Raw genomic sequence first — 25,387 nt, forward strand, 5'->3', positions numbered from 1 at the left:
CAGGCCTCCGCACCCTGGAGACTGTTCTCCGGGCAGCGCACCAAGCAGGTCGCCTCCCAGCGGTCCGGGTAGACCCCGCGACTATGCTGGTAGACCACACAGCGATACTCGACGGACCAAGTATGCCGGTTAAATGCCCGACGTAGCAGGGTGTCGAGCGCATCGTGGAAGTGACACCCGCGAGCAGCGTCGCGAGTGATGGGTCGAGCAACCCATCCTTCCGGCTCAGGGTTAGCAGAGAAGTCGGTGTCGTGGCTTGAGCTGTCGTCGCCATCTCCGTCGTCTGGGTCTCCTCCAGCAGCTACTCCAGAAGCTGGGGCGCCCAGTGGTGATGCAGGGGGCGGCTCCAGAGGAAGCACAGGGGAGCAGCTCCTCACAGACTCTATCTCCTGTTGGAGCGAGAAAGAGGAGCTCTGCTGCTCCTGCCGTCGACGTTCCTGCTCCTCACGCAGGCGGTGGTGTAGTCTCTCCAAGTGGCTGGACTGTCCGGCCATGGGACGGCGAAGCGGACGCTCAGCAAGGCGGGAGGGTAAGAAGGGGATGACTGACTTTCGTGCAGTGTGTCTAAGTCGAGCCATCTACAAAAGACATCGCAAGCAAAAGGGGTGAGAACAGAATTAATATGACCAGCAAATAGTGAATCATAAGTAAATGAAGGATTAGAATAAAACATGATTTTCAGCAAGGTATAATATATAGTAGAACATAGGTTTGGTCGGTATGACCAACTTTTGAAGGGATATCAAAGTCAAGGCAGAGACAGAGGTCTATAGTCCTTAGAGCGACCATTCTACTCTAGGTTAGCGGTCCTACAGTCAGCACGGCTTTGATACCACTTATGTCACACCCGGTTTTAGAAGGTAAACCGAATGCGAACCATGTACGTGCCAGGATCAGTTATTCACGTACACAGCAGTTACATAATATGGACATCATCACACAGTGCTCAAAATAGTATTAATAAGGGAAATAGTCGATTACATCATACGTCTGAGACGTCCATATAGTTCTTACAATAAATCAAAGTGCGGAAAAGAAACGTAGATAACCGCGGCCTTCACAGGCAGCCGACTGGGGGTTGCCGCTAACCCACACCTAGAACTCGTCGTAGTCTTGGAACTCCTGGAAGTCTCCTTCCACAGCTTCATCTTCGCCTGAGCAGTGGTTGCAATGCTGACAACCTGGGGATGGGGGGGTTTGGTGTGTAGAGCAAGGGTGAGTACACATCAACATACTCAGCAAGTATCCTGTTTGGCTGTAGTGGACTAGCTGTATGTGGGGATAAGTCAAGCAGTTGCTTTTAGTTGGTCAGATTATTACTTACTAGTAGAAAGCCAAGTTTTAGCATTAACCCAAGTTATTAACCCGATGTACCCTTTCCAAACGGAAAGAATACCACTTACCAGCACCATAGTCATAACCAGAATCATCGATCTCATAACCACCTGTACCAAAGTATCTCTGATCAAGTACCACTAATCACTGGAGCTCCCTTGGCCGCTCATAACCGCGAGCACGGCTGATATATCAGTTTTCAAACACTCTGCAGAGGTTGTGCACTTTACCCACAAGCCGTGATTCCCATTCTGCCCGGAGATCATGACTCTCCATTGATCACTACCAAGGTGACCCAGCAGGGCATCACTACGTAGCCTTTACAAAGATTCCCCGGGACTGTAGCCACCCGTTAGGTTTCCTAAATGCACCGCACTCCTCCCCAAGGGGCGAACCCAAACTTGGCAGAGCGAGCCGCATACACCGAGCCCCATTGACGGCACGACGGCTAAGCGAACTACACCCGGGTCCTCTAATTATTCAGCTAAGGGCACCCCATTCCACCCTCATGGTTGCACTGTTTTCCTGGGCAGTCATCCATAGAACAGGTCCTTACGGAGAGGCACTCGAGAAACCGCTCGAGCCCCCTTGATGACCACAAGCATAACATCATAATAAGAGAAGGGAAAACAGCGTATCATAGATATTCTCATCATGTTCATTGATTAGAGTTTGAGCAATAGCATAAAGCTAAACAGTAATAATCCAACCCAAATAGGTAAACAAGGACATGGATAACAAAAGCTAGTCAATCCTTAGGCATAAATGTGTAAAGCGGGAGGTGAATTAAATAATGAATAGGACATAGATAGGTCAAAGGACACTTGCCTCCACCAACCGACTGCTGCTCAGGGGCTTCTCCTGCGAGTTCCTCGGGCTCTTCAACCGGATCGTTCTCTATACGAGCGCAAACATACATACATCCACATATTTAATACCAAAGAACAGTACACCATACAATAGAATGCAATAAGTAAACAGACGTTCCACGCGGGCTCGCAAGTACGGTTAAGAGAGAAAGAGGAAAAGACAGTCGAGAAACGATCACGTTACATGATTATAAATTAACCACTCGCTTAATGGAAGGAAATTTAATGTAGACACTATGTTTAGCGTAAAGTAAAGTCATGTTTCATGTCTAATTATTATAAGCAGGTGGAGATAAATAAAAGGATGGTCGCGCGGCGAGACGCGCGACAAAGCTCTCTAAAACAAATTAAGAAGTTAACGACTCGTCGCGCGACTGAGCACGCAGCGAGATACTTCGCCTTAGTTAAGAGGAGACGCTAAGCGTCGCGCGACGAAGCGCACGACGGCATACGTCGACTAAACTGAGTCCAAAGTGGAACGTCGCGCGAATACACACGCGACGTTACACCTTAAACAACCTGAAACAAAATGGATCGTCGCGCGACGAAGCGCACGACGCAACACAGGATAGAATCTGAATTTTAGACAAATCCGTCGCGCGGCGAAGCGCGCGACGCAACACGCTAATTAACAAATAATCACCGCGAGCGCGGGCGAGCGGGGACACGGTCGGGCGAGGCCGGGACGGGGAACGGGCGGCCGAGCTGGGGCCAGGGCGGTTGAACCGGCCAGGGGGCGGTTGAACCGGGGGCGGGGGGCGCGCGGGCGAGCGGGACTCGCCGCGCCGCGGGAGGGCACCGAGCCACCATGGCCGGCCGGGCCGAGGGGCGGGGCAGGCAAGCGCCACGCGCAGGGGCCGGGGCAGGGGCGGGCGCCGCCGCGAGGGGAGGCCGGGCGGGGGGCCGAGCGCCGCCGCGAGGGGCCGAGCGGGCGGGCCGAGCGCCGCCGCGAGGGGGCGGGCGGGCGAGCGCCGCCGGGGAGGGCAGCCGGGCGGGGCCGAGCGCCGCCGCGGGCGGGAGGCCGGGCGGGGGAGCGCCGCGCGGGGAGGCCGGGCGGGGGCCGTGCCGCCGCGCCGAGGGGCCGAGCGGGGGCCGCGCCGCCGCGCCGAGGAGGTCGGACGGGGGCCGCGCCGAGGGGCCGAGCGGGCGGGCGCCGCCGGGGAGGGCCGAGGCGGGGGGCCGAACGCCGCCGCGGGGAGGGAGGCCGGGCGGGGGAGCGCCGCGCGCCGCCGCGGGCGAGCGCCGCCGGGGTGGGGTCGCGCGCGGGCAGGGGGAGAAAGGGGGCGCGCGGGGGGGAAGAAGAGGAGGGAGAGGGAGAGAGAGAGGAGAAGGGGAGGGGAGGGGAGCTCACCTCGGGGTCCAAAATCCGGTGATCGCCGTCTCCAAATCCTAGGGCACCACGGGGAGAGAGAGGTGGAAGAGGGAGAGGAGAGGTTGTTGCGCGGGAGATCCAAATGAGAGAGAGAGAGAGGAGGGGGGCGCATGGGGGGGGGGTTTGGGCGCCAGGGGCGCGCAGGCCGGAGCGGGCCGGGCCACTTCGCGGGTCGAAAACCCACGACGAGCGCGACCACTAAACGGAATTAAATCGCGAACCGAAATCCGGAACAGAACGAGACGAACATTCAACATCAGACAAAGAAATGTGCTTCGGCATGATGCAACACCCATGACACTTAGGTTTTGGTTTATACATGACACGGACACCTGCCGCTATACTGGTTTGAAATTGGAAAGAAGGAGCAAACGAGGAAAGAGAAAAGAGAGTAACGCCCGAATTTGGTGAGAGAAAAGAAGAAAAAATTCTGCCCCCCAAATTCAGGGCGTTACAGAAAGAGACCGAGGGGATGTGTCAACATCTTCAGTGGGTGGAACCCACAGAAGGTTGTAAGAGCCAACATGGCTACGACCTCCGTGGTGTTGTCAGCTCAAATCCCGACCGTTTCGAAGTCCAGCCAGCACCAACCTGGTTGTAGGGGATGAGGCTCCAAGGTTAGCCACACCCTACAACGAGGCACTCAATGCTCCTCGTATAGCTACACTGCTTACTGAGGAGGTGTGGGGTACCCAGCTTCGCTCAAAACCTCCCACAAAATAGAGGGGAAACCCTCCTGTGAAAGGTAGTCAAAGTTGAAGTGGGTGTCTCATCTGTCACTGGATGTAGGTGAAGCCAACTATGGAAGGGTAAGTGTAAGTGAGGGGAAAACTGGAAGAAAAAGGCGCTGAGTGTAAGAGACTAGAAAATCCTTTTAGGTTTGAGCTTATCCTGAATTAATTAAAACTCTCCTTTAATTATGGTTTGTTCCTAACCATGGTTTAGATAAGTTTTACTGGGTTAGGGTGACTTTTCTTTTATGCAGGTTTAATGATGAAATTTTTATGTTTATGATGCATGCATGCTCATCCTTGACATCCTCTCATCAAGCATAGGGGTGTAATAGCACCCCCTCCTATTATAGTAGTAGCCTACACGACATACTTAATAGCCACCTAGCTACCCATCTATTCCTAAGGCTTCATGTCCTAGGTCTATTCCTATCGTCCTAGCAGTCTAGCCAACACTTGGTTTCTAAGCAACTTTTATTTTTGAAAAAGTTGGTACGCATGACTTTTTGACTTCTCTAAAGTGGTAATCGCTCTGATACGGTGAAACCACCCAGATTATTCCAGCTTAAGTGCCCAAGTCTCGCCTTATAGGCAACGACACACTTAAATCAGAATAAACTGCTAGTCCGTCGGATCTAGTCCGATAAAACCACTTAATAAGGATCGAATACCACTTGCTCACTCGAAGGTGAGGCACAAAGAAATACAATAAAACATAATACCATAATTTAAAGATACCAATAGTGATTACATCATTCGGAGTTTAAAAGTAGTAACCATAGTTTTTTGCAGCAGAAATAACTAACGAGGGTAAAAGAATAACATGGTAAAGCCTGACCAAATCACTCCTCCTGGTCCTCTCCTGTAGAGGTAGCATCCTTCCACTCAACCGTCCAACCTGATGGCAGGGTGGAGGGCTAAGTTAAACCATCAACCATCCCTTGCAGAAAACCTGAAAGTTTTGGTGCCACAAGCAAGGATGAGTATACTAATACTCATCTAGACTTTGGTGTGAGCAGTCTAGTCCTCTACCTATAGACCATGAAGCTATTTGGCTGAGGGGTTTGGTTTGCCAAAAGCACTAGCTGAGTCTAAAACTAGTTTTAGCTTTTCAAGTTCTATAATATTCCTTAAGCTAGGTTAGCATCCTTCTAAGCATACATGATAACAAGCATTTAGTGCTAGCAACACTTTATATCATGAAACCTCATTATACTTCTTACTCAATGCAGTACAATGGGCCAAGCATCTCATTAGCTACGAGAAGTAGACGATTCGAATCTAGTTTTAACCTTGCAAGGTAAACCTAAACACACGACATGTAGGGGCACTCCGTCCCCACACACATCAGTCGTCCCCATCGATTCCCTGGCAATAGATTGGACCCCACTCCTGTCACACCCGGTTCTGGGGGCAAAACCGAAGGCATATCATAAGTGTGCCAAGATCCATTTTCCACACACATGTTGACGTCACAAGTGTAATATATCAAACGAAAATGCAATAAAGGCGTAAAGAGAGTAGAGTAACTTTATTACATCATCCAGACCATAGTGTCTTAAAAAGTATCATTATCAAAGTACAACAGAATTAAACATGGAAACTCTTCCACAGGAAGGTGACTAGCGCATCGTTAGACTTAGTATTCGTCGACTTCATCTACAAAGTCTTCTTCCTCACACTCTGATCAAAATATTAGCAAGGGGTGAGCTTACTTATGGTCGGGGCTCAGCAAGTGGGAGGAATAATGCAATGTTAGCAAGGTAGGCTATGGATAAGCAGTAAGCATTTTAGTTGGTCAATATTTTATTAACAATGATAATTTTGGAATCAAGTGGAATCGACGTGATACTCGGAATAGACTACTTGACCAAGTATGATGGAGTAATATCTTGTGCCAAAAGGATGGTTACATTAACCAGTCCGCAAGGAGAAAGAATTGAAGTCAATGTCAGTTTGCCAGCAACAGCAGAGGCAATGGTAAATCAGTTGGAAGATAAATCTTTGGAGCACATCAGGATAGTGTGTGAATACCCAGACGTATTTTCAGAAGAATTACCAGGTATGCCACCTGATCGTGATATAGAGTTTTCTATTGAACTATTACCCGGAACCGCACCAATTTCAAAAAGAGCTTACCAAATGGATGTCAAAGATTTAATTGAACTGAAGAAACAAATAGAAGAATTACTAGAAAAATATTTTATTCGTCCCAGTTCATCACCTTGGGGAGCCCCAGATCTATTCGTGAACAAGAAAGATGGTTCAAGGAGAATGTGTGTGGACTATAGAAGCTTGAACGAAGTAACAATTAAGAACAAGTACCCATTACCTCGGATTGAAGATCTGTTTGATCTGATGAGAGGAGCTACAATATTCTCAAAGATAGATCTAAGATCAGGCTATCATCAGTTGAAGATTCGGACTGAAGATATACCTAAAACAGCTTTCACTACAAGATATGGACTATATGAGTTTTTGGTCATGTCTTTTGGACTGACTAATGCACCAGCTTACATTATGAACTTGATGAATAAAGTATTCATGGAATATCTTGACCAGATTGTGGTGGTATTCATCGACGACATACTGGTATACTCTCAGAATGAAGAAGCACATGAAAATCATCTAAGATTAGTTCTATAGAAACTTCGTGACAATCAATTGTATGCGAGATTTTCGAAGTGTGATTTTTGGCTGAAGGAAGTTGCTTTCCTAGGTCATATTATCACCAATGGAGGAATCAAAGTAGACCTCGGTAAAATAAGTGAAATACTAAATTGGAAACAACCCATGGATGTATCCAAGATTAGGAGTTTTCTTGGATTAGCAGGATACTACAGAAGATTTATCGAAGGCTTCTCCAAAATAGTGAAACCCCTTACTTCACTATTGAAGAAAGGTAAAGAATTTAAGTGGGACGAAGCATGTCAGAAATGTTTCGAGGAATTGAATGAAAGGCTAACCACTGCACTAGTGTTAATTATGCCTGATATTCATAAAGGATTTGATGTGTATTGCGATGCATCATATCTAAGACTTGGATGTGTGTTAATGCAAGAAGGAAAAGTGATTGCCTATGCTTCAACGCAGTTACGAAAGCATGAAAGTATTATCCTACGCATGATTTGGAATTAGCTGCCGTAGTGCACGCTTTGAAGATTTGGAGGCACTACATGATTGGAAACAAGTGTAAAATCTTCACGGATCACAAAAGCTTGAAATACATCTTGACGCAGAGAGAACTCAACCTAAGACAGAGAAGATGGCTTGAGTTAATCAAAGACTATAATTTGGAAATACAATATCACCTAGAAAAAGCAAATGTAGTGACAGATGCTTTGAGCCGTAAAGGTCAAGTGAACAACACCACTACTCAGTTGATGTCACAGGAATTGTGCTGGGAAATGGAACAACTCAACCTTGGAATGCTCAATAATATGGAAGCAACATTTATGGAAGTTGAATCTACTTTGGAAGAAGACATTCGTAAAGGACAAGAGTCTGATGAGAAAATCAAAGAAATTAAGACACAAATTAGTTTGGGTAAAGCACAGATTTCACAGAAGATGATCAAGGAACAGTATGGTTTAAAAAGACAATCTGTGTACCAGAAATCGAGCACCTACGCCAACTTATCTTAAGAGAAGCTCATGATTCGGCTTACTCTATTCACCCTGGAAGTACTAAGATGTACCAGGACCTAAAATAAAAGTATTGGTGGTACGGTTTGAAAAGAGATGTGGCTACTCATGTTGCACTATGTGACGTGTGTCAACGAGTTAAAGTCGAACACCAAAGACCAGCAGGATTGCTACAACCTCTCAAGGTACCGGAATGGAAATGGGAAGAAATCAGTATGGATTTCAAAGTTGAATTACCCTGTACTCGGGATGGCTATGATTCAGTATGGGTTATAGTGGATAGGTTGACTAAAGTGGCACACTTTATACCTGTGAAGACAACTTACTCAGGAGCCCAGCTAGTAGAGTTGTACATGTCAAGAATTGTTTGTCTGCATGGAGTACCAAAGAAGATCATATCGGATCGAGGAACCCAATTTACCTCGCGCTTTTGGAAAAGACTACATGAGTCCATGGATACCAAGCTAAACTTCAGTTCAGCTTATCATCCACAGACGGATGGGCAAACGGAAAGAACAAACCAAGTGTTGGAAGATATTCTAAGAGCTTGCGCTCTAAAGCATGGTAGAAGCTAGGATAAAAGTTTGCCTTATGCAGAATTCTCGTGTAACAATAGTTACCAGACAAGTCTAAAAATGGCACCGTTTGAAGCAATTTGTGGACGAAAGTGTAGAACACCGCTTTCTTGAAATCAGACCGGAGAAAGTCAAGTATTTGGTCCAGAAATTCTCCAAGAAGCAGAAAAGCAAGTACAGATTATCAGAGAGAATTTGAAAACAGAACAGTTGAGACAGAAAAGCTATGCTGACAATAGAAGAAGAGAGTTAATCTTTGAAGTAGGAGATTACGTATACCTTAAAGTTTCATGGATGAGAGGCATGAAAAGATTTAAGGTTAAGGGTAAACTATCTCCTCGATACATTGGCTCGTTCAAGATTTTGGGAAGAAAAGGTGAAGTAGCGTACCAGTTAGAGCTACCCGATAGTTTGTTGGATGTGCATGACGTATTTCTTGTGTCACAACTTAAGAAATGCTTAAGAGTACTTGAAGAACAATTACCTATGGAAGAACTCAATGTTAAGGAGGATTTGGCTTATTCGGAGTACCCTATCAGAATTTTGGAAACATCTCGCAGAACTACACGGAGTAAAGTTATCAACATGTGTAAAGTTCAGTGGAGTCATCATTCGGAAGATGAGGCCACTTGGGAAAGAGAAGATGAAGTCAGAGCAGAATTCCCCCAGTTATTCTTAGAAGTTCCTTAATCTCGAGGACGAGATTCTTTTAAGGGGGGTAGGTTTGTAACACTACAAAACCATCAACCAATGTTTACAAGTCGGGCGACCAGCTCGTCGAGCGAGATTGGCGACCAGGCGCCTAATCGCGATTAGGGCGACGATTAGGTCGACTAATCGGTCTTGGTCGACCTCTGGTCGTCCGTTATTCGTCCTATTGATTTAAGGACATATGTATATAAGTATATATTAACTATACATGCACTGCATTTCTGTAGTAAAATCTGGGTACTGTGCTACTGCCTACTAGCACTGTCACACTGATGAACTCAGGGTGACTGCTCAAACAGAGGTCTGCAGGTGCACCTTCAGATGACAAGCTACCAGTGGTAATAGAGGGAAGGGAGACTGGGAGATAATCAGAGAAGGGAGAGCAGGTGCTACCTTCAGATGACGAGCTCATCTTCAATTCTTGACTAGGTGACATACGCTGGAGCACTGGAGTACTGGATGTCGGTGGCAGACGTTGGACGGCTGGAGCACTTGGAGCAGAGACGTCGGTAGAAACCAGAAAGGACAGAGGAGAGGATTAGGGTTTACTGGCGACTGAGAGGGTTTTTGGCGGCTGGGAGGATTTCTGGCGGGATTGTGGCGGCTGGGAGGGTTTCTGGCGGCTGATTTACTGCTGGAGGGGCGGTCTACTGTAGATGGGCCAAAAACTAGAGTGAAGCACAGTACCAAAATTGCGACGACAAAAACGACTAGCAAGCGTTCGACCAGACGACTAATCGCCTAGGTCGACGACTAGTCGGACGACTAGGACGACTTGAAATCCTAATCGCGTCGTCCACCTAATCGCCCTCTTCCAGGCGACCAGCCCGACTAATCGCGATTAGTCGGACGACTTGTAAACACTGCCATCAACTAAAAATAATGCATTTAGATTATTAATGGTAAATACGGTAATGAATTTTTCTTTCAAGTGTTTGATTATTATTTGCATTTAGAATGATTTTGTTTGCTCATATTTGATTTATGGATGTTTAGTAGAATTTCTTTTATATTGAAAATCCAATTAATTAATATAGAAATATTGGTTCCAAAATAAATATTTTAGTTATAAATTAGTTTAGTATAATTATTATGATTTTTAGAATTATTTAAAAATATATTTATTTATATTTCTAAATAGAAAAGAAAAGAAAAGAAAAAAGGAAAACCCTAAACCTAACCAGCCGAAACCAGCCCGTTAGGGGCCCAACCGCGCCCCCATCCCCCTCCCCTCCCTCTCCCCGACAAGTGGGGCCCGCCCTGGCCTCTCCTTCCTCCTCCCTCCCAGCCGCCGCCTGGCCCGAGCCACGCCAGCGCGCCGCGCCTGCTCGCCTCCTCGAGCTAGAAACCGCCGCCACGGCTCCTCCTCTCCCTCCCCCACGTTCTCTCTCTGTTAGTGGAGAAACGGACGCCATCAATGGCGTTGATGGCCGGTCGTCGCGCTCTCTCTCCCCTCGTCTCTCCCTCTCCTCCCATCTATCTATAAAATACCGAGCTCCTTCCTCTCTCCCTCGCCGAGCTCTCTCTCTCACACTCTCCTCTCTCCCTTGCTCGCCGTCGGCCACGCACAAGCCGCCTCGCCGCTCGCCGAAGCTCCGTCGACCGCGCCCCATCGTCCGCATCCCGGCCAGATGGTCCGTGCCCGCCCTCGCCTTCTCGACCGAGCCCCTGCTCCTCCCCTGCCCGGCCGAGCCCCTCCCACGTTGAGCTTCATTCCTGCGCGTGAGCAAAAGCTCAAGGTAGAAGAAGCACATTTTTCATTTTAGCCCTGGTTTTGTATAAAATTAATTCCAAGATTTTCAGTTTAGAAATTATCGAAAAGAGACCCCGATGTATACGTATAATCGTAAACAAGCCCTCCAACAATATTTTGGACAGGTGTATTATTTTATATTTCAAAAATAAAATGTCACTATTCACTAACTTGGTGATTTTCATACTAGAAACGTTTACGATTAACTTCGCTTTAGCACATGGAACAATATTTGTTAGTAGTGATTTAAGTAAATTTTTATTGATAAAAGAAAGTAGAAGAAATACTAGGCCACGTATTTTCGGTCAGATTAAAATATAGGTTTTACTAGTCATGATAAATGTATTTATATGTATAGCACTTAGTTATTTAGAATTAGTAAAATATTTATTTATGTCATAATAACCATGATTATGTTACTAAAGTCCAATTAGTAATTTACATTAATTCTTAGAATATTAATGTTAGGTGATTTTAGAAATAAACATTTTTAGCTATACGTAAAATTTCTATTTAGAAAGAAAAGGATAAAACCCAAAAGTCTATTATTAGTAATAAAGAAAATAATTAACAATTATTTCCCGTAAAGTTTATTAAGACATTTTTATCTATATTATACTAGATAAGCTAGCGTCATAGTCGCCTACTCATATTTTCACCAATAATAACTCAAAGTAGAAGTCATACTGGATTAATAAGTATTTATGCTTTAGACATATTTATGAGTATAGTTGTGTGATGTATGAATGTATATGTAATGGTGAATGATTACCCATGTAATGGTGTATGTTTATTTATTTGGCGTACATATTCTTTTGTATGTACGATACGCAAAATGATGCTAGAAGTTGACTGTGAGGTAGACGAACCAAACTCGTTCGAGGACAACCCACATGACACTTTCGAGCAAGGCAAGTGGATTCTCCCTCTGCATTTATATTTTTACCCAAAAAATGCATACAATAATGTTTACTTTTGGATATATATATTGCATAATTTGATGGGATTTGCCTAAATAAGGATTTCCTAGAATTACCAACCATATTCCTTGAATTACCCTGTGATAAATGCTATGCTTAGCAATTTTTGCTATTGCTCAACTTGATGAATATGATGTCACTCTTTTAATGATACTATGTTCCGGAAATGAAGTTTTATTATGATGTTAACCCGATGGTTAAACAATAACATTTTGTGTTAAATGGAACATGGAGTGACCACCCAGGATAACAGTGCAACCACGAGTGCTATAATGGCTCTGGCTTTGGCAATTAGCTCTATAGACTTAGTGCTTAGCAACCCTACCTAAAAGATGGGCAAGAGGGGGCGGCAATGGTTTGGTGGCAGCTCATGTTAATATGGGGTGGTAGTCTTGGCTAAGTTACCTCACCAGAGGGCCATCAATACTGACGTGGAAACCTTAGCGGGTGGCCTTGTACTAAGGATATTTTGTGAAAGCCTCATAATGGATCCCTAGCCATTCACCTCGGCAGTGTTTACGGGTCCGATCAACCTAGGCTAGATGGGATACATGGTTTCTGGGTAAAGTTGTACCACCTCTGTAGAGTGTAAAATTGATATGTCAGCCGTGCTCACGGTTAAGAGCAACCTGGACCCTCACATGATAATTGAACTTAAAGATGGAAAATAAATCATGATCTAATGATCTACCAGTGGTTTGCTTAAGTGATTTCACTTAAGTTCTTTTGATATAATCTTATACCTTTGATTAATTCGGATATTTGGGATACACACTTATTAGTAAGACAGGTGTTGCTAATAAAATATTGACCAACTAAAAATGCTTACCGCTTATCCATAGCCTACCTTGTTAACTTGCATTAATTTCCCCCACATGCTGAGCCCCGACCATAAGTGAGCTCACCCTTGCTAATATTTTGATCAGAGGGTGATGACGAAGACTTCGCAGATGACGTTGATGAGTTTTGAGTCTAACGATGCGCCAGTCACCTTCCTGTGGATCGGAAGAGTGTCCATGTTTAATTTTGTCGTACTTTGATTATGATACTTGTTTAAGATACTATGATCTAGATGATGTAATAAAGTCACTCTACTCTCTTTACGCCTTTATTGCATTGTCTTTTGATATATTACACTTGTGACATCAACATGTGTGTGGAAAATGGATCCTGGCCCATATATGCTATGCATTCGGTTTTTCCACCCGAACCGGGTGTGACAAGTACAAACTACATAATAATAATCTACGCGTTGCTACGAGATCGTGGGTTCGAGAACTACTAAGATCAGAGTCATGGTTAAGGAGTTATGATTTATGGAAGATCTATGTGATTTCACCATTAAACTATGTTATAACTTGGTTAGTGTAAATCATATGAGAGATTATTCTATAAATAATTAACTCAACATTAGTTTTAACTATAACTTGACTAGAGGTCGTATTTTAATCAAAATATAGTTATGGACATGTTAGATTTGATTTAGAAGAGCTAATCTAGTAGGTATAGGATAAATAAATATAAAAGTAAGCGACATGGTATAATTAATGTTGTTACTGCGTAGTAAATATTTATACGAAGCTAACACAACTGGAACGAGTCAATTCGGAATTAAAACGGAGGAGTTCTGAATTTCTGAAGTTTTAAGTGTTGGATAAAAAGAAACTAAAGTGCATAATTTTAGTTTATGTTTCATAATAATATATGGTTACTAGCTAATAAACAACATTATTATGAATTTAATGCAACTGGAATGGATCAAAAAAGAGTTAAATTCATCAAGTTATGAATTTCTTAAGTTTGGGACATCATTTTGCATTAAAAAGGATTTCTGTATTTAATTTAATTGATTTCTGAGTTACTTGGACTGCGGCCACAATTACAGAAACGTTCAGGGGTCTAAATCAAAGAAATCAGGGCCTTTCTGTAACTACTTAACACACAGTGTGGAGGGCGGGTTCATTTCTATAAAGTTCAGGGGCCCGACTGTAAAGTGTCTCGGCCGAAAGGGTACATAACGATTTAGGCCGTTGGATCTACCTTGGACGGTCGCGATTAGATTCTTATCCAATTCGAACCGGTCCGCAACGTCGACCGTAAGATCAGAGATCCACGGTCCACGAACGCCCACGATCCAAACCTCCCTGAACCGCACGATTAAAGTTCGATGGTTCGGATTTAAAATAACGAAGAGGTAAGTCTCTTTTAATCGAGAGCGCTCATCAGAATCCAACGGCTGAGGGCATCCCTGTCGTGGATCTAATCCTAACCGTTTACTTGGATCCGATGACCACCGAGAAGCCCGCCCAATCCCCTGTGGACCGCGGCGGCGCCTCCCTACCCGCGGCACGCCCTCGTCGGCGAGATACCAAATCCGCGGACACAAGCACAAATCTCCCAATCTGAAAGCTCCTACGCGATGCAGAGGTAATAGCGAACCCAACGGAGAATTCTTACCGGAGGAGGAGATGGAGAGAGGGTGCCACGCGGTGAATGGCGGCTAGTGGCCGGATTTGAACGACGACGAGCAATCGGGGGCGCCCCAACAGTCGATTTCCCCCCGACGCAGCCATGGGAGCATCCAAGGAGATGCAACGGATGTCCCCGACCACCCTTCGAAGGATTGGATGCGGCGTACTTGGGATTTGACCGCGGCGGCGAAATTCGTTTCTCCTCCGCGACGGTGGTGGGGCGACGATGGCTTGGGCTATGGCTTCAGGGGGGTCTCGCTTGGGTATATATGGGCGAGGAACGATCCCGAGGCGTGGGGATGGGGTCCTCAACCGATGCCCGCGCGGATTCCTGGGAGGACGTTGAGCTCGAGCGTTTGTTGCGCTAAGATATGATTCCTGCACCGAGGTGGGAGAACGAGCTGCGCAAGGGGGGCCCACACGTCATGGACTCGAGAGGGAATGGCTGCTGCAGGGAGGGACCACTTGACAGCAACAGGCGACATCACGCGCGGGCGGGTGACGGCCAGGGCCCGCGTGCTAGTGATGTAGGGTATGGGAGAAACCTGACCGACGGGGCCCACACGTCGGCGCAAATTCTCCCGCTCCTTCTCAGACTGGGCTGGTGCGATGGGAGGGAGCCGGGCCGTGCGACAAGCACATTGGGCCCGGCTGAGTGATTTTCCTTTTTCTTTTCTGTTTCTTTTTTCTTTCTTTTCTTTTCTTTTCACTTTTAAACCTCATTTTGAATTCAAATGTTGTTGTAAAAGTTCATACCTAGGTTGAATGTACAAATTCAAATCTTAGGATGAAAAGAATATATTTATTTGTATATTTATTTCCTTTATATTGTGTGGTATTTTTCCCTTTTTCTTTCTATATGTTATCTCCAAATTGTAATTTGGGCACTAATATTGTTTTATTGATATTACTATTATCAAATGCACAAACACATAAACTCCAGCATGATGCATAGGTTATTTATGTGTCATTTGTTAATTACCCACTTTTAAATATGGTTATTCACATGTTCCAATAAGTGGAGGGCAACACATACAAGGAGGTCAATTCTCTTCTTGTTCTTTACAAATTGGGTATTACAATTACTAATGTAGATAATTGTGTACCTAGTTAGAGTGATTTGAATTGGAAGGTTTTAGTAACCTCCCCGTATAGGGGAGGTGCTGTCTAGATCATATACAAAGTATTATGTTATTATGTGTGGTTAGTATTTAGTTATTAGTTAGTACTTGGTTATTAGTTAGTTAGCAAGTAGCTATTAGTGGGTTGTGGTTAGGCAATAACCATCCATAGTGGACATTGAATGTTTAATTCGTGTTTCAAATAGATGGACAATTTTTTGAGCTAATATCATGGAGGCAATGTGGAGGAAGATCACTATGGAAATGCCAAGTTCATTGACATGCGACACGTTCCCGTGCAATTCGTTGGTAGAACATCCTTGAGTGATGTGTTTAAAAGGCTAAACAAAAGCTAGGTTACCATGAAGATGATGACATTGCAGTTGATGGAGTGCTTAACATTGGTCATCCACCAAATGTCATAAGATGCGTCATCTCAATTGATTCTCAATTGGATTGGGAGAATTATGTTACTTCGGCTATGAAGATGCAGTTGCAACTCATGAAGGTTGTGGTGCGGCTGGTTGTAGTAGACCGTCCCCCTGAAGACTATGATCGTGCTGTGTATGACATGCCAACTGTGTCTGATGCTCAATCTAGCCCCAATTTGATCCCATTAAGTCAGCCAGGAGATGACATGCAAACAGATTCACCTGCGTGTATCCCTTTGGCACAAACTGCAGTAAGTTCCATTGGCATCAAATCTTCAATTTGGACCACGAGCAATTTGCTCATTCCATTGCCATGGGACTGATGATCTTGTACATCGGTAAATGTTGCAGGAGAGACCGCTGCTCTTGTGGTTTATCCTTAGACCGTGGCACGTGGTTGCTTTGGTGATGGATATATTGCCTCAAACAGTCCTGAGTTTAGGAATGAAGAGTAGCCATATGCCTTTGCTATGGCTGCTGATTCAGATGATGATTGTCTGGTTGGTGAACTCGCAGAGAGTGATATTGAGATGTTGCAACGCGTTTTTCCAGATGACCAGGATCCAAGAGTGCATGAGTTCAGCGATCTTAGTCTTTTTCATCAGGCAAATGTAGAAGGAAGAGATGATGAGCTGCTAGATGCTCCTGAGGCCGGTCCTAGCATGATGATTAAAAAGGGTAGAATCTTCAAGGACCTGACTGCCTTGAAGAGGTGGTTGCAGCATTATGCAGTCTTACATAAGAGGGCGTATAGAGTTCTTCATTTGTACAAGAAACGTCGTTACATGGTTGTATGCGACAAGGATAACTGTGCATGAAGGGTTTGTGCTAGGATACGAAAGATCACCGCAAAGTGGAAGATAACAAAAGTAGTGGGGCCACACACCTGTGCTGAACATGAGTTAATGATGAAACATCGACAATTGACATCTACCCTCATTGGGAAGCGGCTTATGGGAATACTGCAGTCGGAACCAAATATGAAGGTTAGGACAATCATGAGGATTGTGGAGAATGTGTATGATGGGTATAAGATAACATATGGTATAGCTTGGAGGGCTAAGCAGTGTGCGTGGAAGATGATATATGGGGAATAGGAGTCTGGGTACGAGCAGCTACCTATTCTTCTAAATGCAATGAAGGCGGTTAATCCAAGCATGCATTATGAGTACATCCCTAAACCAAATGCATGGATTGATGGGAGGCAGATATTCTTCTGTGCATTCTGGTGCTTTCCCCAGTGTGTGGATGCCTTCAGGCATTGTCGTCCTATCTTTTCAATTGATGGCATGTTTCTTCTCGGCAAGTACCAGAGCACACTTCTAATTGCCATATCTGTTGTTGCAAACAACAAGCTAGTTCCCTTGGCATTTGCTCTGGTTGAGAAAGAGAACAAAGATAGTTGGGGGTGCTTTTTGCGACTGGTCCAAATACATGTGGTTGGCCCAGGACAAGAAGTTGGTGTAATATCAGATCGGCACCAAGGAATACTCAACGCGGTCTGTGAGCAGATCGATGGGTACCCTCCTTTGCATCACATGTGGTGTACTCGACACCTTGCTGAGAATCTTCTGTGCAAGGATGGTGTGAAGGATAACTTTGAGCTTTTCTAGGAGACATGTCGCGAGCTGGAAGACAAGTTCTTTAGAGAAAAGTTAGATAAGCTCAAAGTCGCAATGAATGCCGAAGGCAATGATTGGTTGACTGGATTGATGCTGGATTTGGAGAAGTGGACGAGAGCTCACGACTTAGGTGGATGGAGATATGAGTTCCAGTGTAGTAACATGGCCGAGTCATTCAACAAATTATTGTTGGGCATACGTGGTATGTCGGTCACTGCTATAGTATCTTTTACCTTTTACAAGCTTGTGGCATGTTTTAATGATAGACACACCCATGCTATTGGATTGCAGAATGAGGGAGAGAAATGGGCTCCAAAACCTAAGACTTTTCTAGAGAAGGCAAAGGAAAGGGCGAATAGACACACTGTTGATTGTTTTGACTTACAGTCAGGGACATATGAGGTATTCCTTCAAGCTAGTACTACTTCTGACGGCGAGTCACAAGAGTCCAGGAAGCATGTGGTTGTCCTTAATGACTTGTCATGTACTTATGGGGCACCGAGGCAGTACCATTTTCCATGTTCTCATATTATCACAGTTGCCCGAGCTCGCAACTTTGACTTATAGAGAAGGATACCCCAAGAGTTTACTATTGACAAGCTTGTGTTGACTTGGAGTCCAAGATTCATTCCTTACCGTGACCCGGGTGAGTGGCCTCCATACGATGGCCCAAAGTACGTCATCGATCCAAGCAGTCGTTGGACCAAGCGTGGATCTAGGAAGAGGACGAGGCACAAGATGGTTATGGATCAGATAGCTGATAGGAGTAGGAGGGTAAGAAGAACACCATTTCTTACCGACCCCGAATAGTATGAGTGTGGCAAGTGCGGTAGACTTGGTCACAATTCACAAACTTGTCGATGGCAGATTAGTGAGGTTTGTATTGTTTAATATTTTTATATTACCTTTTTTATTTAATAAGTACATATTACTTTCTAACCTTAATTTGATTATGTAGGATGGCACAGTTCCACCTGCTCGACCCGTTCTACGACGAGAGCCACCGAGGGTGCCTTCTGGCGGAAGGCCAGGTATTCAATTTTAACTACTTTTATAGAATAGTTGTTGTACATATATTGTTGCTAATATAACCTTTTTTCATGCAGGACCTAGCAACCCTTCGTTCTAGGACACATAATGGGTTCCTAGGCATTTTTTTCAACGAGAGGTCCACTCCTTACCTCAAACGAGCAGGTCTAGATGTAATATCGTACCAGTTACGCCGAGGGTTGCCTACTATTAACTCGGCGGCCATTACTGCACTTGTGGACAGGTATTGTTTTAGGATTTTGTCAAATTATTCTTGAATCATTGAGCTCATTTACACTAAATTGTTTTTTAATTATGTAGGTGGTGGCTCGAGACACATAGCTTTCATCTTCCTTTGGTGAGATGACAGTCACATTAGAGGATACACAGAAGATACTTGGACTCGATGTTACAAGCAGAGCAGTGACAGACCAATGTGACTCTGAAGGTTGGAGGGCTAGAGTTATCGCATTTCTTGGTAGAGAGCTTCCTGATGAGGGCGTTTACAGGACTGCTGGAGTACACATCACATGGCTCCGTCATACGTTTGGTGTGTGCCCTACTAATGCTGATGCGGATACAGTCCAGTTCTATTGTCAGGCTTGGATCCTGCACATGTTTGGTTGTGTCCTCTTCTCAGATGCAACAGGCGACTGCGCGTCATGGATGTACATCCCATGTCTAACCGACTGGGATACAGCTAGACACTACAGTTGGGCCTCCGTCGTGCTTTCTTTTTTGTACCGGCAGCTTTGTGAGGCTTGCCGTCGTATCTCCTCCTCTTCGTCTATAGGCGGTTGCGTCTACCTCCTGTAGATATGAATGTGGTTTCACATACCAGTTGATCGGCCACGTGTTTTCTAGCCTAGACCATGGAACATTGCTGGAAGTGACCGTCTTTGACTGACGTATGCTTATGTTTGGGACCAAGTGGCAGCTCCTTTTGCTAGAGCTAAGAGGGCATATATGGAGTATGTGAACGATCTTGACACGCTCTCGGCCTCTACCATAAGTACTCAACATTTATATCTTATCATTATGAAATTTGTTTCATTAAACTTAACATTGATTTCTAAAAGGGAAATAGGGTTTAACCTTTTCCTATAAATGATTTTGGTGGTTGAATGCCCAACACAAATAATTGGACTAACTAGTTTGCTCTAGATTATACGTTCTACAGGTGCTAAAGGTTCAACACAAACCAATAAAAAGAACAAATTTGGATTCAAAAAGAAAGGAGCAAAAGAAATCGAAGAGAACCCTGGTCTGGTTTCAGAAGAGCCGCTTCGCTATAATTCACCGGACTGTCTGGTGTGCCACAGGACTGTCCGATGCACCAGCGGAGCAACGACTAGACAACACAACGGTCGGCTGCAACGGTCGCCTGCAACGTGAACAGTGCGCGGACAGTTCGCGCAGAAGTCAGAGCAGCTGCCAGAGGCATACCGGACACTGCACATTACCTGTCTGGTGCGGCACCGGACTGTCTGGTGCCACATGAAGACAAAGCTCCAACGGTCGAAAACCGTCAGAACCCTAACGGTTGGGTGACGTGGCTGACGCACCGGACACTGTCCGGTGGCACACCGGACTGTCCGGTGTGCCCATCGACAGCAGCCTGCCCCAACGGTTGAATTGGTGGTTGGGGGCTATAAATACCCCCAACCACCTCCACTCCAACCATCCAAGCATTCATCACACTCCATTCAATACAAGAGCAAAACAAAACACTCCAAGACACAAATCAAAGCCTTCAATCTGATCAAAGTCCCCAATTCAATTCTAGTCTTTAGGACTTGAGAGAGGATCGTTCTTGTGTTTATTTGTTGCTCTTGTTGCTTGGTTGGCTTTCTTCTTCCTCATTATTGTTCTCAAGACACTTGTAATCAAAGCAAGAGACACCAAGTGCGTGGTGGTCCTTGTGAGGGTCTAAGTGACACGATTGATTAAGGAGAAAGCTCACTCGGTCTAAGTGACCATTTGAGAGAGGGAAAGGGTTGAAAGAGACCCGGTCTTTGTGACCACCTCAACGGGGACTAGGTTCTTTGGAACCGAACCTCGAAAAAACAAATCACCGTGTCATCTGCTTTATTTTCTTGATTGATTTGTTTTCCCCTCTCTCCCGGACTTGATATTTGCTCTAACGCTAACCCCGGTTTGTAGTTTGTGGATTAAATTATAAATTTAGATTTCGCCTATCCACCCCCCTCTAGGAGACTTTCAATTGGTATCAGAGCCCGGTACTTCATTTAGAGTCTAACCACTCAAAGTGATGTCGAGAGGATCCGCCAAGAGGGAGATGGAAACAGCCACAAGCCACGGGAAGGCTCCATCAAGGGAGTCCGACGCCAAAGGAAGGGAGGAATCACCTCCCCGCGCCAAATCGCGCCGGAGTAGCGACAAGAAGAAGAAAATGAAGAAAGTGGTCTACTACGAGACCGATTCTTCGTCACCCTCTACATCCGGCTCCGACGCACCATCCATCAATTCTAAGCGCCATGAGCGCAAGAAGTTTAGTAAGATCCCCTTACGCTATCCCTACATTTTCAAACGCACTCCTTTACTTTCCGTCCCATTAGGCAAACCACCGGTTTTTTATGGTGAGGACTATTGTATGTGGAGTGATAAAATGAGGCATCACCTAACCTCACTCCGCGCATGTATATGGGATATTGTTGAGTTTGGAGCGCAGGTACCATCCGTAGGGGATGAAGGCTATGACTCGGACGATGTCGCCCAAATCCGGCACTTCGACTCCCAAGCCACTACTATACTTCTCACCTCTCTATGTCGAGAGGAGTATAATAAGGTGCAAGGGTTGAAGAGTGCCAAGGAGATTTGGGACGTGCTCAAGACCGCGCATGAGGGAGATGAGGTGACCAAGATCACCAAATGGGAGATGATCGAGGGGGAGCTCGGTCGATTCGTCCTCAACCAAGGAGAGGAGCCACAAGCGATGTACAACCGGCTCAAGACCTTGGTCAACCAAGTGCGCAACCTCGGGAGCACAAAATGGGATGACCATGAGATGGTCAAGGTTATTCTAAGATCCCTTGTTTTTCGCAATCCTACTCAAGTACAATTAATTCATGGGGATCCTAGATACAAATTAATGTCTCTCGAGGAAGTGATAGGAAAGTTTGTGAGCTTTGAGTTGATGATCAAAGGCTCCAAACAAATTGTCAACATGGAGCAAGGCGCCACCTCCACACCCAAGGTGCAACCCGTCGCATTCAAGGCAACGGAAGAAGAAAAGAAGGAATCTACACCAAGTAGAATTCCCATCGACGCCTCCAAGCTTGACAACGAGGAAATGGCGCTCATCATCAAGAGCTTCCGCCAAATCCTCAAACTAAGGAGGGGGAAGGATTACAAACCCCGCTCCAAGAAGGTGTGCTACAAGTGTGGTAAGCCCGGTCACTTTATAGCTAAATATCATATGTCAAGTGATAGTGACAGGGGCGATGACAAGAAGGGAAAGAGGAAAGAAAAGAAGAAGTACTACAAGAAGAAGGGCGGCGATGCCCACGTGTGTTGGGAATGGGACTCCGATGAGAGCTCCACCGACTCCTCCTCTGACGAGGATGCCGCCAACATCGCCATCAACAAAGGACTTCTCTTCCCCAATGTCGGCCACAAGTGCCTCATGGAAAAGGACGGCAAAAGGAAGAAGGTAAAATCTAGAGCCTCCACTAAATATACAACATCTAGTGGTGAGGGTAGCTCTAGTGAGGATGAGGATAACTTGCTTACCCTTTTTGCCAACCTAAACATGCAACAAAAAGAAAAATTGAATGAATTAATAGGTGCTATTCATGAGAAGGATGAACTCTTGGATAGCCAAGAGGAATTCCTTATTAAGGAGAACAAAAAGCATGTTAAAGTGAAAAAATGCTTATGCTCAGGAAGTAGAGAAAAATAAAAAATTAACTAGAGAGCTTAGCATTTACCATGACACTATTTCCAACCTTAGAAATGAGAATGTCAATTTAAATGTTAAGGTTGAAAAATCAAATGTTTGTCATGATTCAATTATCAGTCTTAGAAATGAAAAAGCTAGTTTAATTGCTAATATTGATAAGTTGAATGAATCAATTGCTAGCCTTAAAACTAAGAATGATAAATTAATTTCTAAGGCTAAAGATTTGAATGTTTGCAATGTTTCTATTTCCAATCTTAGAAATGAGAATGCCATTTTGCATGCTAAGATTGATGAATTAAATGCTTGCAAACCCTCTACATCTAATGTTGAACATGTTGCTATTTGTACTAGATGTAGAGATATTAATGTTGATGCTATTCATGATCACCTTGCTTTAATTAAACAACAAAATGATCACATAGCTCAACTAACTGCTAAAATTAATGAGCATGAGATAGAAAATGAAAATTTTAAATTTGCCAGAAGCATGCTCTATGGTGGGATACGCACTGGCATCAAGGATGGCAATGGCTTCCAACAGGGAAGCAATGTCAAACTTAATGCCCCTAAAAGATTATCTAATCTTGTTAAGGGCAAGGCTCCCATGGCTTAGGACAACGAGGGTTACATTTTATATCTTGCTGGTTATCCTGAGCACAAGATTAGGAGAATTCATGCTAGGAAGTCTCATTCTGTTTCCCATCATGCTTTTATGTACAAGAATGAGGCATCTAGCTCTAGGCATTCTACCCATGATAAAATGCCTAAAAAGAAAACTCCTACTGCATCAAATGAGACTAACATTTCATTTAAAACTTTTGATGCTTCTTATGTGCTTACTAACAAATCAGGCAAAGTAGTTGCCAAATATGTTGGGGGCAAACACAAGGGCTCCAAGACTTGTGTTTGGGTACCCAAGGTGCTTGTTTCTAACGTGAAAGGACCCAAGACTGTTTGGGTACCTAAGAACAAGGCCTAAATTGTTTTGCAGGTTTATGCATCTGGGGGCTCAAGTTGGATTATTGATAGTGGATGCACAAACCACATGACAGGGGAGAAAAGGATGTTCTCCTCCTACGAGAAAAATGAAGATCCCCAAAGAGCTATCACATTCGGGGATGGAAATCAAGGTTTGGTCAAAGGACTTGGTCAAATTGATATATCACCTGACCATTCCATTTCCAATGTTTTTCTTGTAGATTCTTTAGATTACAATTTGCTTTCAGTTTCTCAATTATGCAAAATGGGTTACAACTGTATTTTTACGGATATAGGTGTTACTGTCTTTAGAAGAAGTGATGATTCAGTAGCATTTAAGAGAGTATTAGAGAGTCAGCTATACTTAGTTGATTTTAATAGAGCTGAACTTGATACTTGCTTAATTGCTAAGACTAATATGGGTTGGCTCTAGCATCGCCGACTAGCCCATGTTGGGATGAAGAATCTTCACAAGCTTCTAAAGGGAGAGCACATTTTGGGACTAACCAATGTTCATTTTGAGAAAGACAGGGTTTGTAGCGCATGTCAAGCAGGAAAGCAAGTTGGTACCCACCATCCACACAAGAACATCATGACAACGGACAGGCCACTAGAGTTACTCCACATGGATCTATTCGGCTCAATAGCTTATATAAGCATCGGCGGGAGTAAGTACTGTCTAGTAAGTGTGGATGATTATTCTCGCTTCACTTGGGTATCCTTTTGCAGGAAAAATCTCAAACCCAAGACACCTTAAAGGGATTCTTGAGACATGCTCAAAATGAGTTCGGATTAAGAATCAAGAAGATAAGAAGCGACAATGGGACGGAGTTCAAGAACTCTCAAATTGAAGGCTTTCTTGAGGAGGAGCGCATCAAGCATGAGTTCTCTTCTCCCTACACACCTCAACAAAATGGTGTAGTGGAGAGGAAGAATAGAACTCTACTGGACATGGCAAGGACCATGCTTGATGAGTACAAGACACCGGACCGGTTTTGGGCTGAGGCGATTAACACCGCCTGCTACTCCATCAACCGGCTCTACCTTCACCGAATCATCAAGAAGACATCTTATGAATTCCTAACCAGTAAAAAGCCCAATGTTTCATATTTTAGAGTCTTTGGTAGCAAATGTTTTATTCTTGTTAAAAGAGGTAGAAAATCTAAATTTGCTCCTAAAGCTGTAGAAGGCTTTTTACTTGGTTATGACTCAAACACAAGGGCATATAGAGTCTTCAACAAATCCACTAGATTAGTTGAGGTTTCTTGTGACATTGTGTTTGATGAGACTAATGGCTCTCAAGTAGAGCAAGATGATCTTGATGAGCTAGATGATGAAGAGGCTCCGTGTGTCGCGCTAAGGAACATGTCCATTGGGGATATGTGTCCTAAGGAATCTGAAGAGCCTCCACAAGCACAAGATCAACCATCATCTTCAAATCAAGCATCTCCACCAACTCAAGATGAGGATCAGGCTCAAGACAATGAAGAAGAAGATCAAGAAGATGAGCCACCTCAAGAAGAGGACAATGATCAAGGGGGAGATGACAATGATCAAGACAAGAAAGATGATCAGGAAGAACAGGGTCAAAGACCGCCACACCCAAGAGTCCACCAAGCGATTCAAAGAGATCACCCCGTCAACTCCATTCTTGGTGATATTCATAAGGGGGTAACTACTCGATCTCGAGTCGCTCATTTTTGTGAACATTACTCTTTTGTGTCCTCTATTGAGCCATACAGGGTGGATGATGCACTAAGAGATTCGGATTGGGTGCTGGCAATGCAAGAGGAGCTCAACAACTTCACAAGGAATGAGGCATGGCATTTAGTTCCACGTCCTA

General features: G+C 44.6%; 1 long non-coding RNA gene across 1 annotated transcript; it reads right to left on the reverse strand.

Moving 5' to 3' along the window:
- Positions 1–5,011: 5,011 nt before the first annotated feature.
- LOC109939529 (uncharacterized) lies at positions 5,012–14,874 on the reverse strand. The gene is made up of 2 exons (XR_002261999.2): positions 14,428–14,874; positions 5,012–5,259 (listed from the first exon to the last, which is right to left on the reverse strand). It is a non-coding gene; the product is annotated as an uncharacterized lncRNA (long non-coding RNA).
- Between the last annotated feature and the right edge of the window lie 10,513 nt (positions 14,875–25,387).

The sequence above is a fragment of the Zea mays genome, chromosome 5, assembly GCF_902167145.1.
Source record: "Zea mays cultivar B73 chromosome 5, Zm-B73-REFERENCE-NAM-5.0, whole genome shotgun sequence".
In the NCBI taxonomy this organism is placed as follows: domain Eukaryota; kingdom Viridiplantae; phylum Streptophyta; class Magnoliopsida; order Poales; family Poaceae; genus Zea; species Zea mays.